The sequence below is a fragment of the Capra hircus genome, chromosome 11 (assembly GCF_001704415.2).
Source record: "Capra hircus breed San Clemente chromosome 11, ASM170441v1, whole genome shotgun sequence".
NCBI lineage: Eukaryota > Metazoa > Chordata > Mammalia > Artiodactyla > Bovidae > Capra > Capra hircus.
The window spans coordinates 73,306,078-73,319,426 of NC_030818.1; the positions used below are offsets into that span (position 1 = coordinate 73,306,078).

The 13,349-nt window shown below is 36.1% G+C and overlaps 1 protein-coding gene across 3 annotated transcripts in view; it reads left to right on the plus strand.

Moving 5' to 3' along the window:
• The window catches only part of ASXL2 (additional sex combs like 2, transcriptional regulator), a 116,490-nt gene that overhangs the window by 59,469 nt on the left and 43,672 nt on the right, over nt 1-13,349 (plus strand). The window lies entirely within an intron of this gene.

A 13,349-nucleotide genomic window follows, 5' to 3' on the forward strand; every position in this document is an offset into this window, starting at 1 on the left:
TCTGCGTGTGTGTGTTTGTGTGTGTGTATGTATGTGTTTTAATTCACTCTGCCCATCTTTGCCTTTTAGTTTGTATATTTATGCTATATTTAAGATAATTATTAATATTTTAGAGTTTATGCCTGCCATTCTGTTGCTTTTCCATTTGTTTCCTCTGCTTCTTGGTCCTGTTTCTCTTTTCTTGCCTTGCCATGGGTTATTTTTAGGATTCTGTATTGGCTTATTTATACTGCATTTCTTTTTGTGTCTCTGCATAATTTTCTTAGTGTTTGCTATGGGTATTACAGTATACACATGTGATTTATCACGTATCCACATTTTCCTATGTGAGCTTTACCATAACTCTAAGTTACTTCTGTGAGTTGGAAAATGCCAAGAATTGGTACAGTTTATGTATTTTAATTTACTGTTTCAAAACTCTAGAGCTCGATATGAGTGAGTGCCAAGAGTGACAGTTCTTGTTTAAAAACAGAAAATAATTGTAATCAATAAATAGCCTTAGCTATTTAGGTAATTAAAGTGAAAGTTACTCAGTTGTGTCTGATTCTTTGCGACCCCATGGATTGTAGCCCACAAGTCTCCTCTGTCCATGGAATTCTCCAGGTAAAAATACTGGAGTAGGTAGCCATTCCCTTCTCCAAGAGATCTTCCTGACCTAGGTATCAAACCTGGGTCTCATACATTGCAGGCAGATTCTTTACTGAGCCACCAGGGAAGCCCAGTTAGGTGTATAATCTTTACTGTTAAATGAACACGAATACCAGATAGAACAGAGATAGAAAATTACAACAGATTCTTACTTTTTGATGTACTTAATCAAACCTGATAAAATTTTATTCTTCTCTAGCTCATTTAAGGACTGTTTCCGTAACTTATGTTGACCAGTATTTTGTTTCCAGTTTCTGTTATCCATACTAATTCTTTTAGCTCAGGTAATATATCCTCACATGCAACTGTCTGTACCTCTTTAGTTCAGAAACATACCGCTTTTTTGAAACTTGACCCAGCCAGTTAAGAAATGTTAGTATCTTGATCAGCTGAAATAAAGGCAGTTGATATTTCTTTATATATGTAGCTGTTAGAGTGACCTTTTTAAGCAACTTGTTGTAGTGAAACCAGTAGAGGAAATGGCTGTGGACTGATAGGAGTCAAGCACTTTATATTCCATATATTTACTTTAAAATAAAGAACAGAAACACTGGACTCTTCCCACCACCCCCCCTCGCACCACCTTTTGAAATGATTTTGCTCATATCTCACTGGTAGTGGACAAGCTACACTTTTTAAAAAGCAATAGTGGGAAAAAAGACAATAATAGGAAGGTGAAGAGACTGAAGATTTACAGTGATGTATTGAAAGGACAGAGAGAGTGTATAAACACAGTTTCTGAAGGATCTTTTTGTTTCTATGACCTCCCTCTCTATGCTATTCCTAGATTGCTCTCATATTTATTTTGTGCCCTTTCGCTGCCCTGTTCAGACTTCTCATTTTGTGGTCCCAACTGGGCCTCCTCCTTCCAGCATGCCCGGGTAAAAGTTTATCTTGCATACCGTCTTACCCTCTCTGCAGGGGTTTTATTTCCATTTGTTTAACAACATGTTTGGGGAGGAAAATAGTTTGAAGAAACTAATTCTCTAGAGAATAGATCAGTAGATGCTACTTTTTACATTTAAAAACTACATTTATTTCCCTTTAAGAAGTAGATTAGTAGTTCACCTAGATGAACTTCTCATTGGAAGAATTGCAGGTAATATGACCAAGGGAAAGCAAGCAAGAGGTTTTAATGAAAGAGTTTGTAAGAGTACACAGTATTTCAGTGAATTTAAAGCCTACCGAAACTATTCATTTAATGATTTCTAAACGCACCATTTTCCATCGTAAGGACACCGTTGTGTTCAATTTGCTTTGTGTTACTCTGTCAGGGTAAGCATGCCACAGATCAGCTGTTGATTTTAAAGTTATGTGGTGCTGATTTTTTTTGTTAGTATGTGGGTAATGAGTGTGTGTATATGTGTATATATTATGTGAGTGAAAGATTCTTATGAGTGTATTGTTTTTTCACATTTAATATTGACCTGAAATAGGGTTTATTCAAGCATCTGTTTGGGGAACTAGATAATTCTATACCTCTTTTAACTTTGAAACTCAGGATTCTATTATTTAATCCTGTTGAAATTCAGGATATTGAACTTTGAAGGAAAAATACAGAGTGTATAACAGTTGAAACAGAGGTGGGTAAGCTGATTATGTCCTAGTTTTGACAAGGCCATTCTATAGGAAGGAGTACAGAAAAATAAGAGATTAGGATATAAATTGAGATAAGGCAGGGTGTGTTGCAAAGTGGAGTATCTAGGAATAAGTAAGACTGGAGTCATTTAAAGCTCTTCGCCAAAGGCTTGAACTGGGGATAATAAATGTTGGAAGACACTGGTGAATTTTGAGGATGAGTTGTAGAAGTGTATTATATTGGATTTCTTTAGCTTAGTTGCTGGAGAGAGGATACCAGTGAGGAAAAGAGAGGCCAAAAATCTGAAAAAGTGGACTTCAGGGCTTCATGAAGAGTCCTATGAAAGTGCTTGAAGGGCTGTCATCTGAAACTTTCTTTTCCTCTCCACTTACAGGCATGGTTTATTACAAGGTCATTTAAGCAAATTCAAACAGTAGAAAAAATCACACAGAGGAAAGAAAAGAACCTCCTAAATTTTCCACCATGATGACCAATGATTTACATCATAAAATCAGGACTAATAAATGGAGTTAGAGGAAGATGTATTTGGCTTAACTTAAGGAAGAATTTATGAATAATTAGAAACGCATAGAGTCTCCACCACCACATTATGAGCTTGTGCAAAAGACCACCTGAAGAATCAGAAGCAAGGACTTCAATATATCGTTTACACCAGTGTTTATAGCAGCATTATTCACAATAGGCAGAAGATGGAAACAACTCATGTTTATTGACAAATGGATAAATAAAATGTGGCATATACAGTCAATGGAATATTTTTCAGCCTTAAAAAAGAAGGAAATTCTAACATTCTACAACATGAAATGAACGTCAGAGACATTATACTAAATGAAATAAACCAGACAGAAGAGGAAAAATACCATATAATTTCACTTACATAAGAGACCTAGAAAGGATTAATAGGAAGGTGGTTGCCAGGGGCTGGTGTAGGGGGGAAATAGGGAGTTGTTTAATGGGTGTGGAGTTTTAGTTTTGTAAGGTGAGAAGAGTTCTGGAGCCTGGTGTAAAAATGTGAACGAACTTAAGTGGAAGTGAATTGTACACTTAGAAGTGGTTGAGATGGTAAATTTTATGTTATCTATGGCTCAGAGGTTAAAGCGTCTGCCTCCAATGCGGGAGACCTGGGTTCGATCCCTGGGTCGGGAAGATCCCCTGAAGAAGGAAATGGTAACCCAATCCAGTATTCTTGCCTGGAGAATCCCATGGACGGAGAAGACTGGTAGGCTACATATAGTCCATGGGGTGGCAAAGAGTCGGACACGACTGAGCAACTTCACTATTCACTACTATGAAACTGCAGAAGTGTTAGTCGCTCAGTCGTGTGTGATTCTTTGAGATCTCTTCTCTCCATGGTGAGTCTCCATACAAGAATAGTGGATTGGCTTGCCATTTCCTTCTCCAGGGATCTTCCCAACCCAGGGATCGAACCCAGATCTCCCGAATTGCAGGCAAATTATTTACCATCTGGGTCATATTTTACCACAATAAAGTTGTAGGATTTTGTTGTGATTTGAGTAGTATACATTTTTATATAACGTGGGAGAAACAACCACTATAGGTAATAAGACAAATGGCTGAGGTAGAGAGGGGATGAGCAGAGGTTACTTCTTTAAACTGTTATAGACGCTAATTTTTTCCTGTCAAATTTAAAATATAGGCAGTGATAGAAGGTTGTAGAAAAATATGAGTGAATTTTAAAAAATTTCTGCCTACAGTGAGATGATACAGAATTGGTGTAACAAGTGATAAGAGTGCTGTAAGGGCCTTCAGAATTAGGAGAGTTACAGACAAGATTAAAAAAGCTAAAGATTTTTACTGAGAATTGATGGGCCTTGTATATTTATGAATACTTTTGCAGACTTCACTTACAGTTTTATTTTTATTTTCAAGCTCTAGAAAGAAACTAAAAATGAAAGTAGTGAAAATGTCCAGACTTTCAGTGGAGAAATTTGGCATGATTAGTTATGAGAAAAATTATCAGTTAATTTTTAGAGGAGATCTTTAATAAATTCTAAACCTAAGTTTCTGATTCTGTTCAGTTCTTGAGTTGATAGCAAAATTGTAATTGTGGCTAAATTTTTTACATTACTGCACATGTGAAATGTGTACCAACTTGCCTCATCTCGCCAGTGGGAGGGAAATGTTAATTAATCATAAATAATAACTATAGTGTGTGTGTATGAGTGCACACTGGGAAATAAGGAGATCATATCATTTGGCCTCGCTCAATCCCAGTTCATTTATTTTTACATTAAAATGTAAGAATGTGTACTTAGGAAACGTCCACTTTATTTTTTATATCACCAGCACTTACTGCTGTGCAGTTATATGGTAACTATTTGGTAGATGTTCAGTGAATGAGGAATCAAGTTACTTTTCCATGTCATCTTTTTCTAAAAAACTTTTATTGAGGTATATTATGCATGCCATAAATTTCACCCATTTTAACTCTGTAGTTCAGTGATTTTTTAATAAATTTACTCAGTTGTGCAACTATCACTGTAGTGCCCAATAAGATTTTTCATACTTGTATACAGTTAGTACCAGTTCCCACTGCCATCCTCTAATTTCCTTTCTGTCCTGTTGGTTGCCCATTTCTAGACATTTCATTTAAATAGAATCATATAATTTATGGTCTTTGGCAGTTAATCCATATTGTAGCATGTGGATTAACCTCGAAAAACCATAAATTATATGATGAGATGGTTGGATGGCATCACCGATGCAATGGACATGAACTTGGGCAAACTTTTGAGAGATGAGGGACAGGGAAGCCTGGCGTGCTGCAGTCCATGGGGTCGCGAAGAGTCGGACATGACTTGGTGACTAAACAACCACCATTACCATATTGTAGCATTTATCAGCACTTCATACTTTTTCATTGGTACATATTGTTTTTATAGATTTCTTACATATGATGCATATTTTTTAGCTTTTTATTTGAATTTCAGACTTAAGAAAAGCTGCAAAAACAGTAAAGTTAAAAAAGCAGTCTATAAATTTTTATGTTACTTTACCTAGGTTGCACGAATGTAAGCATTTTATATACTTTATCTGTCTAGTTGATATTTCTGAAATGTGTAAGAGTAAATTGTAGACATGCTGCCCCATTCAAACACTTAGAGAGTATACTTTCTAAAGGCAATATATTCTTATGTAACCACAGTGTAATTGTCAAAATCAAGATGTTAATATAATACTACTTTCTAAGCAACAGACTTTATTTAAATTTGACAGTTCTGCTGATGTCCCAATCCGTGATCACACATTGCATTTCCTTTTAGCTTTTATGTATCTTTATAGTCTCCTTTAATGTAAGAACATTCTTTTAGTCTTTGTCTTTCATGACCTTTACATTTTTTTTTAGAGTTCAGATCAGCTGTTTTGTAGACTGTCCTTCAATTTAGGTATGTCTGATGTTTATTCATGATTAGATTCAGGTTGTACATTTTTGACAAGAATGTCAGAAATATGTCATTTTCACTACATCATATCCAAAAGTATGTGATTTCAGCTTATCCCATTATTGGGATATTGGATTGATTACCCCAGTCCCTCAGTTTATGTGATGTCTGATGTGGTTCTCTACTAAAAAGGTACAATTTTTTTCCCCTTTGTAATTAGTATCTTTTGTGTAGAGGGAGATACTTTGAGACTGTGTAAATACCTTGCTTCTCATTATGTCTTTGCCCACTAGTTTTAGCATCTCATTGTTATTTATCTATTGCTGCTTAACCATATTATCATAGATTTAGGAGTTTAAAACAACACACATTTATTATCTCAGTTTGTATGTGTCAGCAGTCTGGGCATGGCTTCATTGGGTTCTCTGCAAGACTGTAGCCAATGTGTTGACCAGGGCTTGGTTCTTATTTGAGAATAAGAGGGTTGGAGAAGGAACCACTTCTCTCCTTGGAGAAACTGTGTGGTTGCTAGCAGGTTTCAGATCCTTTAGATTTATCAAAATGGAGTGCCTCGGTTTCCAGCTGGCTGTTGGCTAAAGGCTGCCCTGAGTTCTTTGTCACCTGGGTTCCCCCAACCTAATATGCTTCCTCAAAGCCAGCAAGGGAGAGTCACCTTGCAAGAATACTGCAGTCTTTCGTAATGTAGTTACTATTCTGCCCCCTCTGCTCTATTCTGTTGGTGAGAAGCAAGTCACAGGTCCTGCCTACATCATGGGGAGGGAATTACACAGGAGGTGAGTAGGAAGTGGTGATAATTAGGGGTCCTTTAAGAGTATATCCACCAGGATGTCCACTGATAATACTTGTCTGCAGTGTGGTGGCCACATATGGTCATTTTCTAATTCTGTCATTTCTTTTTTGTTAGTTAGAATTATATGGCAATGAATTATCCCCCATTCATTGATTTGTTCTTTTATTTATATTAGTATGAACTCATTGGAGTGTCCCAGGTGGTGCGGGTGGTAAAGAACCCGCCTGCCAATGCAGGAGACGTAGGAGACGCGGGGTCTATCCTGGGTCAGGAAGATTCTCTGGAGAAGGAAATGGCAACCCACTCCAGTATTCTTGCCTGGAGAATCCCATGGACAGAGGAGCCTGGTGGGCTACAGTCCATAGGGTCGCAAAGAGTTGGACATGACTGAAGCGACTTAGCGCTTAGGAGTTCATACATGAACTCACAGATTCTTTGTTTATTCTCTGGGTTATTATTTTCTACTGTATTTGTTTATTTTGTTACTTGAGTAGTAGGTAGCAGTTTAACCCCTACACAAACAGGTAAGAGAAGTCTTTTGCATGGGTGCCTAAACAGGTTTGTGATATAATGAGTCATTTATCAAAATAGACATTTGAAAATTGAAAATGTGTTTTGACATAACAAACTTTTCAAGTTGTTATCACAATGTCATGATTGCTTTTATATTGATATTATTCAAGGGAATCGCTAATTTTCTCCCTAATAATTGAAATGATTAAATATTTTGGTGATAATGAACTAAACACACTCATTCTAAAACCGCTGGATCCTCCCGCCCAGCTTCTTCACCTTGGGCTTGTCTCTTGATCTTTAAATGCTACCTATAGGCATCCCCACTCTTTGCATTTGTGAGCATCAATGACTGACGCTTTTTGAGTGTGTCTCTTCTGGTACTTGGTGAACAAATACCTTGCTAGTCAATGTGTCTTTTCTCTTTGGACGTCTCTCACTTCAATCTGTGTATAGTCTCTATGCCCCTTTACCTGCTGTTCTAGTTTTTGTTTTAACTAGCATGCTGTTAACAAAGGAAGTGATTTTGAAAAAGAGCCTTACTCTCTTTTAGAAGTTACATTGTTTTAAAATTAATTCATATATTTCAGAGTATTTACTATAAAATTTTTGTAAAAATGGTTCCTAATAGCCAAAACCAGGTCAATCAGTAATGAAAAAATAAACACTGGAAAATACCCTGAAATCAGTAACCAGGAATTACCACTGTATTACATTTAATTGAAGAAACTAAGAATTGCTGTACTAACTTTTTCCCTGAAGATTAGTAATATACTTCATTTAGGGTATTAATTCCTAAATGATCTCTGAAGTTGAGGAAAAAGAAAATAGAAAAATTCTGAATGTGCATTACCACGTGCTAAAAAAAATAGAAAGTATTTGCATTTCTCTTTATCACCATAATTGCAACCTTTTTTCCCCCCTCTAAATGTTTCTCCACTCCTGAGTTTTCTTTCTTTGTTGGCTAGATTTAAGTTAATGGATGATCTTTTCCCTGAGTTCTCATGAACTTAATATTTTTCTATTCTTTAAGTGATATCTTAGCTAGATATATATATATATATATATTATATATATATATATATATATTTTTTTTTTTTTACTGTCTGGCATTGAGTATTGGTAAGAAGGCAGATGTTCCCTGCATTATACTGGGCTTATCAGTCAGTTTTTGCTGCATAACTGTCTTGGTTTCGGTGGTTTATAACAACACATTAGTTCCTTTTCTTCTTCATGTCTTTAGAGGAGCTGGAGATTAGTTATTGCCTAGGCTTGGCTCTCTGGGTTCTCTTGGCTATGGGTTCCGAAATCAGTGGCCTGCTCTCATGGCAATCAGGAGGAAGTCTAACTGTGCAAGCAGCTGCTAGCCCCTGGTTCTGACATATCTGTTTCCATTGTATTGATCAAGTCTTATGGCCAAGCCCAAGAGGGGCAAGGGAATAAATACATTTTATTTACTGTAAGGTGGCCTGATAGAGGGAGTGAATGATTACCTAAAAACAGTAATGTACTCTGCCACTTTTGCTTTTCATGCCTAGATCTCAGCTTGATTCTTTCTTAATCCTTGAAGTTCAAGATTTAGAAAAAAATTAAGATAAATATTTTGGAGTATCTTGGGCCAGTTAGGCTGTGCATGTGGAGTAGCATGTTGCCTCTCCTTCCATCATCCAGTATACACTGTTGATTCATACACATAATATTTTCTCATTGGTAGGAGAGAGTTGTCACCCTTAAATATTCTGCTATAATTTTCTTCTGTATCCTTTTCATATCTCTGTCAGTATGAAGGCTTTTGATCTAGATGCTTTGTCAGTTAAGATATTTTCATTTGTAAATAACAGGAACTGTAATGTAAACTGGCTTAAACATTAAAGGAAATTAATCATGTGATAAAAGTGAAAATACCTGGCAAAACTTGATCCAGGTGCTTTGGCAGTTTGTTCAGAAATTTGGCTCTGCTTCCTTCATTTTTGTTCCATTTTCACCAGGTTCATCCATCATAGTTACAGATGGAGCCTGTATGCTTTGGGGTTTGACTATAGAAGAAAAGAGAGAATCTGCTTCCCAGAGCTTCAGTGAAATCACATGCTATTGAATCTGGCTGGCCTACAGTAGAGTCACACGTTAAATTAAAACTTTTTCATGACAATATGTGTAGTTATAAATGAAATATATTGAGGAGAAGTATTGATTCTATACAACATTGAGATGGCTTCCATAGACAAGGTACTTAAGGCTGAAATCTGAAGAGTGAATTAATTGGAGCTTCTAAGAGAAAAGGTGAGGGTTATCATTGCAAGCAAGAGCATTAACTAGTACAAAGGCCAAGAAGTCAGAAGAATTGTAAGCTACAAAATGAAAAGAAAACTAGAGGAGGCCAGAGCAGAGAGGGTGTCGCAGGGGTCAGATCATTTTGATAATTCTGGGCTTTATTTTAAGCACATTGTGATATCATGGATCAATTTTCAGCTGGGCAGAGATGGCACAATCATACATATTTTTAAAAGGTCACTGGCTTCAGAGTGGAGAATTGATGAGGGTGAGTGAAGTTACTGTCACTCAAGATAGGTAGGGAACGCTGGAGTATTATGACACTGGGGTGGGAAACAAGTGAAGGTAAAATACCGCAGTCACTCAGTCACTTCTCTGTGACATACACTTGCTGTATGTAATTAAGATTCTGTACAGATTATGAAGTAGATAGTGTTTCTTCTGTTTCACAGATGAGCAGATTAAGGATATTTACTGACTTGCCCATGATACACTCAGGTCTGAACTCTAAGATTGGTCTGAATACATAAATCTGGCTCCTTAGGCCACACAGTGGTCTCTTCATGAGTTGCTATGTTTGTTTCCTCTGAGCACTGTTAATTATAGGCCTCAGGTCTTTCAGCCCTGCTGGCTACTGTTAACCCCCTTTACTGCAGAGAGAATCAAATAAGGCTGTTGGCAGTATGACTGAAGTTACTTCTGTTCTTAGGCCTTGTGTATGAAGCATCTTAGTATATTTCCTTCATGAAGTATATCAGCATAAAATTATAACACTACACTTATTCCTTTCCTTGAGAACTGCCCCCCACCCCCACCCCCAACCCCTACTCCAACTCCAGTCTCTTAAACATGGGCCAAAAAAATTAGAAACTAAATTATCTCATGATAGTTACATAATCTTTTGAGGTATTCTTGCTTCAGCTGCTTCAACCCCATATTATACTTACTTGACTTGACATCAGTATTGATTTCCTCTGTACCAGGGTTTTATCACTCATGCAGGAGCTGTCTGTTCCTTCAGGTCACTCAGTTATTTTTATTTAGTTATGTCATTCTGGAGTTACTTCCCTTGAAGATCTATTCCTGCCATCATGGGCAGTGTGGCCTATTTTACTTCTCTGCCATTGCTTCATTATTCATAAAAATGAATTTTTCAAGGGTTCTCTGGTTTTTTATATTTTCCTGAAATCAGATCTAAATTTTAGTTTTAAACAGTGTAGTGTTCTGTATATCTTGTGGGTTTTTTGAAACTTTTATATTTCCTTCAAAGGAAAATTACACCAGATTTGTGAGGAAAATATGATGGTGTCTGTATCTGTTACCACATCTTTTCACCAGATGTGTGTGCCATTTACTTTCATTTTATGGGTTTTACCGTAAGAGATTTTTTTGTTTTGGTTTGGTTGGCTTGGGGTTTTTGTTTGTTTTTTTTTTGGTGTTTCTTTGTTTGTTTTGTTTTGGGTTCTAGGTACTAAGCTCTAGATGAGACTATATGTTACTTTCTCTCAGACCTAAAGTACTTTGTACAAACCTGCAATCTCTGTTCCATAATGCCAAAATCCAAAATGCTTGAAAAAGGTTTTTCAGTCTTTTGGTACCAAACTTCCCTTTGTCGACAGTTAAGCTGTTTTTCCTACTTAGTGTGAGTATTCATGTATTTGACTGTATTTGGTTATAAGATTGCTGCCCCCGATCTCCCTGGTGATGTTACCTAGATTATGGCATATCATGTTGCCTTTCAAAAATCCAGATTTTTATGTCTGAAACGATTGGCCTTAAGTTTTTGGGGTCAGGGGTTGTGGACTTGTGTCTGTTTTGGTAGCACTGGTTGCAGTGTGCTGTGGCAGTTTGTTCCCTTGTCTAACTGTCCTGTTAAACTTTGAACAAGGAAGCTTTCCTCTTTGGAGCCACAGACCCTAGTTTATTGGATACTTAATAAACAGTACTAAACAGAGCGGGTACTTAATACTGAAATTGAATACTAAAAATTAGGGCACACCTTTTACCAGATAGGTTATTGAGCTACAGATTATAGCATGTTTTCTTTTTACTTGTTATATGTTCTTTTTAAGCAGTTTCTTTCCTCTTCTGCTTCTTTCTTCTTACTGAAATTTTGTCTTCACCAGTTACAAAGCACTATGTGATCTTGAACCAGCTTACTTATTAACACCTCAGTATATTCGTTTGTTCATTTGTAAAAATGGTTTAATAATTTTGCTTACCTCAAAGGATTGTTGTGAGGTCTAACCAGAATGGTTCCTGGAATTTAGCACTCTTTTTGCAGTTAACATAGCTGTTATTGATTCATATCCTGTTGGTTACCTTACTAACATATGGTCAGCCATTCTTTTATTGACTTTGAAGTCATTTTCAGTGCTTTGACAGTTTTTAACAATGCTGAAGTTAATCCTTGCATGTATGTTTGTAAGTCTTTGTGGTCTTATTTTGGGAGGATTGATGAAAGTGGGATTGTTGAATTAGTAGCCTCTAATAGTTTTAATTTTAACTATTAATTAATTTTAACTTCCATTATACTTTCCTAAGACGGAATTGAAGGGGGAGTAAGGGGTGGCAGTTTTCAGTCCCACCAGCAGTCTTTAAGAGTGCTCATTTTCCTGTAACCTTACCAGCAATGGGTTTTATCAGTTCACTTTAAAAAATGTAATTATAAGCTTATGGGAAGTTGTAAGAATAGTCCCATGTATACCTCCCCCTGCTTCCTCCAGTAGTGGCATCTTACATGTAGCTGTAGTATGATGTCAAAACCAAGAAACTGACACTAGTACAGTACTGCTGACAGAGAGTTGACTATATTTGATTTCTCCAAGTCTGGCCGTGGTGTCTCAGTTTCATTTGTTTCCTTTAACCACTGTTAAGTTTGGGCAGCTTTTCATGTATTCTGTTGGCCGTTTATACTGCACGTTCATATCCTTAATCTATTTTTTTCTAATTGGTTGGTTGTATTTTCCTAAAAGAAGCTCTCTTAGGATTATTCATTTTTTTGTCTGCCATTTGTTATGCAGTTACTTATTCTAGCTTTGTATGTTTTGTGTAATTTTGTTGATGATATTTCTTTCCTGTACAGAAATGTTTATTTTTCATTTAGTTATTAAGGTTTTCTTCTGTGATGTTGGAGTTTTCTCTCTTATGTCAAAAGTTTGCTCTATCCTGTAGGATGCCACACATTTCCATTTAGGAAAATGAATTGATTGCAATTAGAAAGGAAAATGTTACATATGAATTTTCTACAGATAATTTATTATATAGCTAAAACTCCAGAAAATATGATAAATGTATATTAACTTCCCTGGTGGCTGGGTGGTAAAGAATCTGCCTGTAATGCAAGAGATGTGAGTTCGAGCCCTGGGTTGGAAAGAATTCCTGGAGAAGGAAATGGCAACTCATTCCAGTATTCTTGTCTGGAAATTCTCATGAACAGAGGAGCCTGGCAGGCTACAGTCCATGGGGTTGCAAGAGTCCCACACAACTTAGTGAATAAACAACAACATATTAGAATTAGTAAACTTTTAATCAAGTTTCTACATAGAAGATGAATATTCCAAAGCCTGTTTTATAAGTCTTTTAAAGTGATCTTATGATAGGTCTAAATGTAAGAAACCATTATATAGATAAATATGGAATCATTATGTTACACACTTGACACCAATAAAATATGTCAATTATATCTTCATTTTAAAAAGGCCATGGAAATATGTTCTTTCCATAACTAAAATTCATTCTGGCACAGCAATATGGAAGGAGATTAATATTGTTTATTTCTCTTTGTGTTTTCTTCTTCCTCTCTGTTTTACTTCTGAATAGGCTTGTGCTAAGTGAAATATATTAGAAAAATTTTTTTTCAGCTTCATTGAAGTGTGTTAACAAATAAAATTGTAAGTAAAATAAAATCTTTACAGAATACTTTTGTGATACTTATGTGAGAGAAAATTTTCTTGACTTAAATGTTAGATGCTGAATTGAGATTAAGAAAGTTATAAAATTGGTTTTTCTTTAGATATCTGGAAATGAATTTTACATCCATTTTCTCCATGGCCACCTCTCTAGATTTATAGACTTTTTATAGTTTATAAAATGTGTTTTG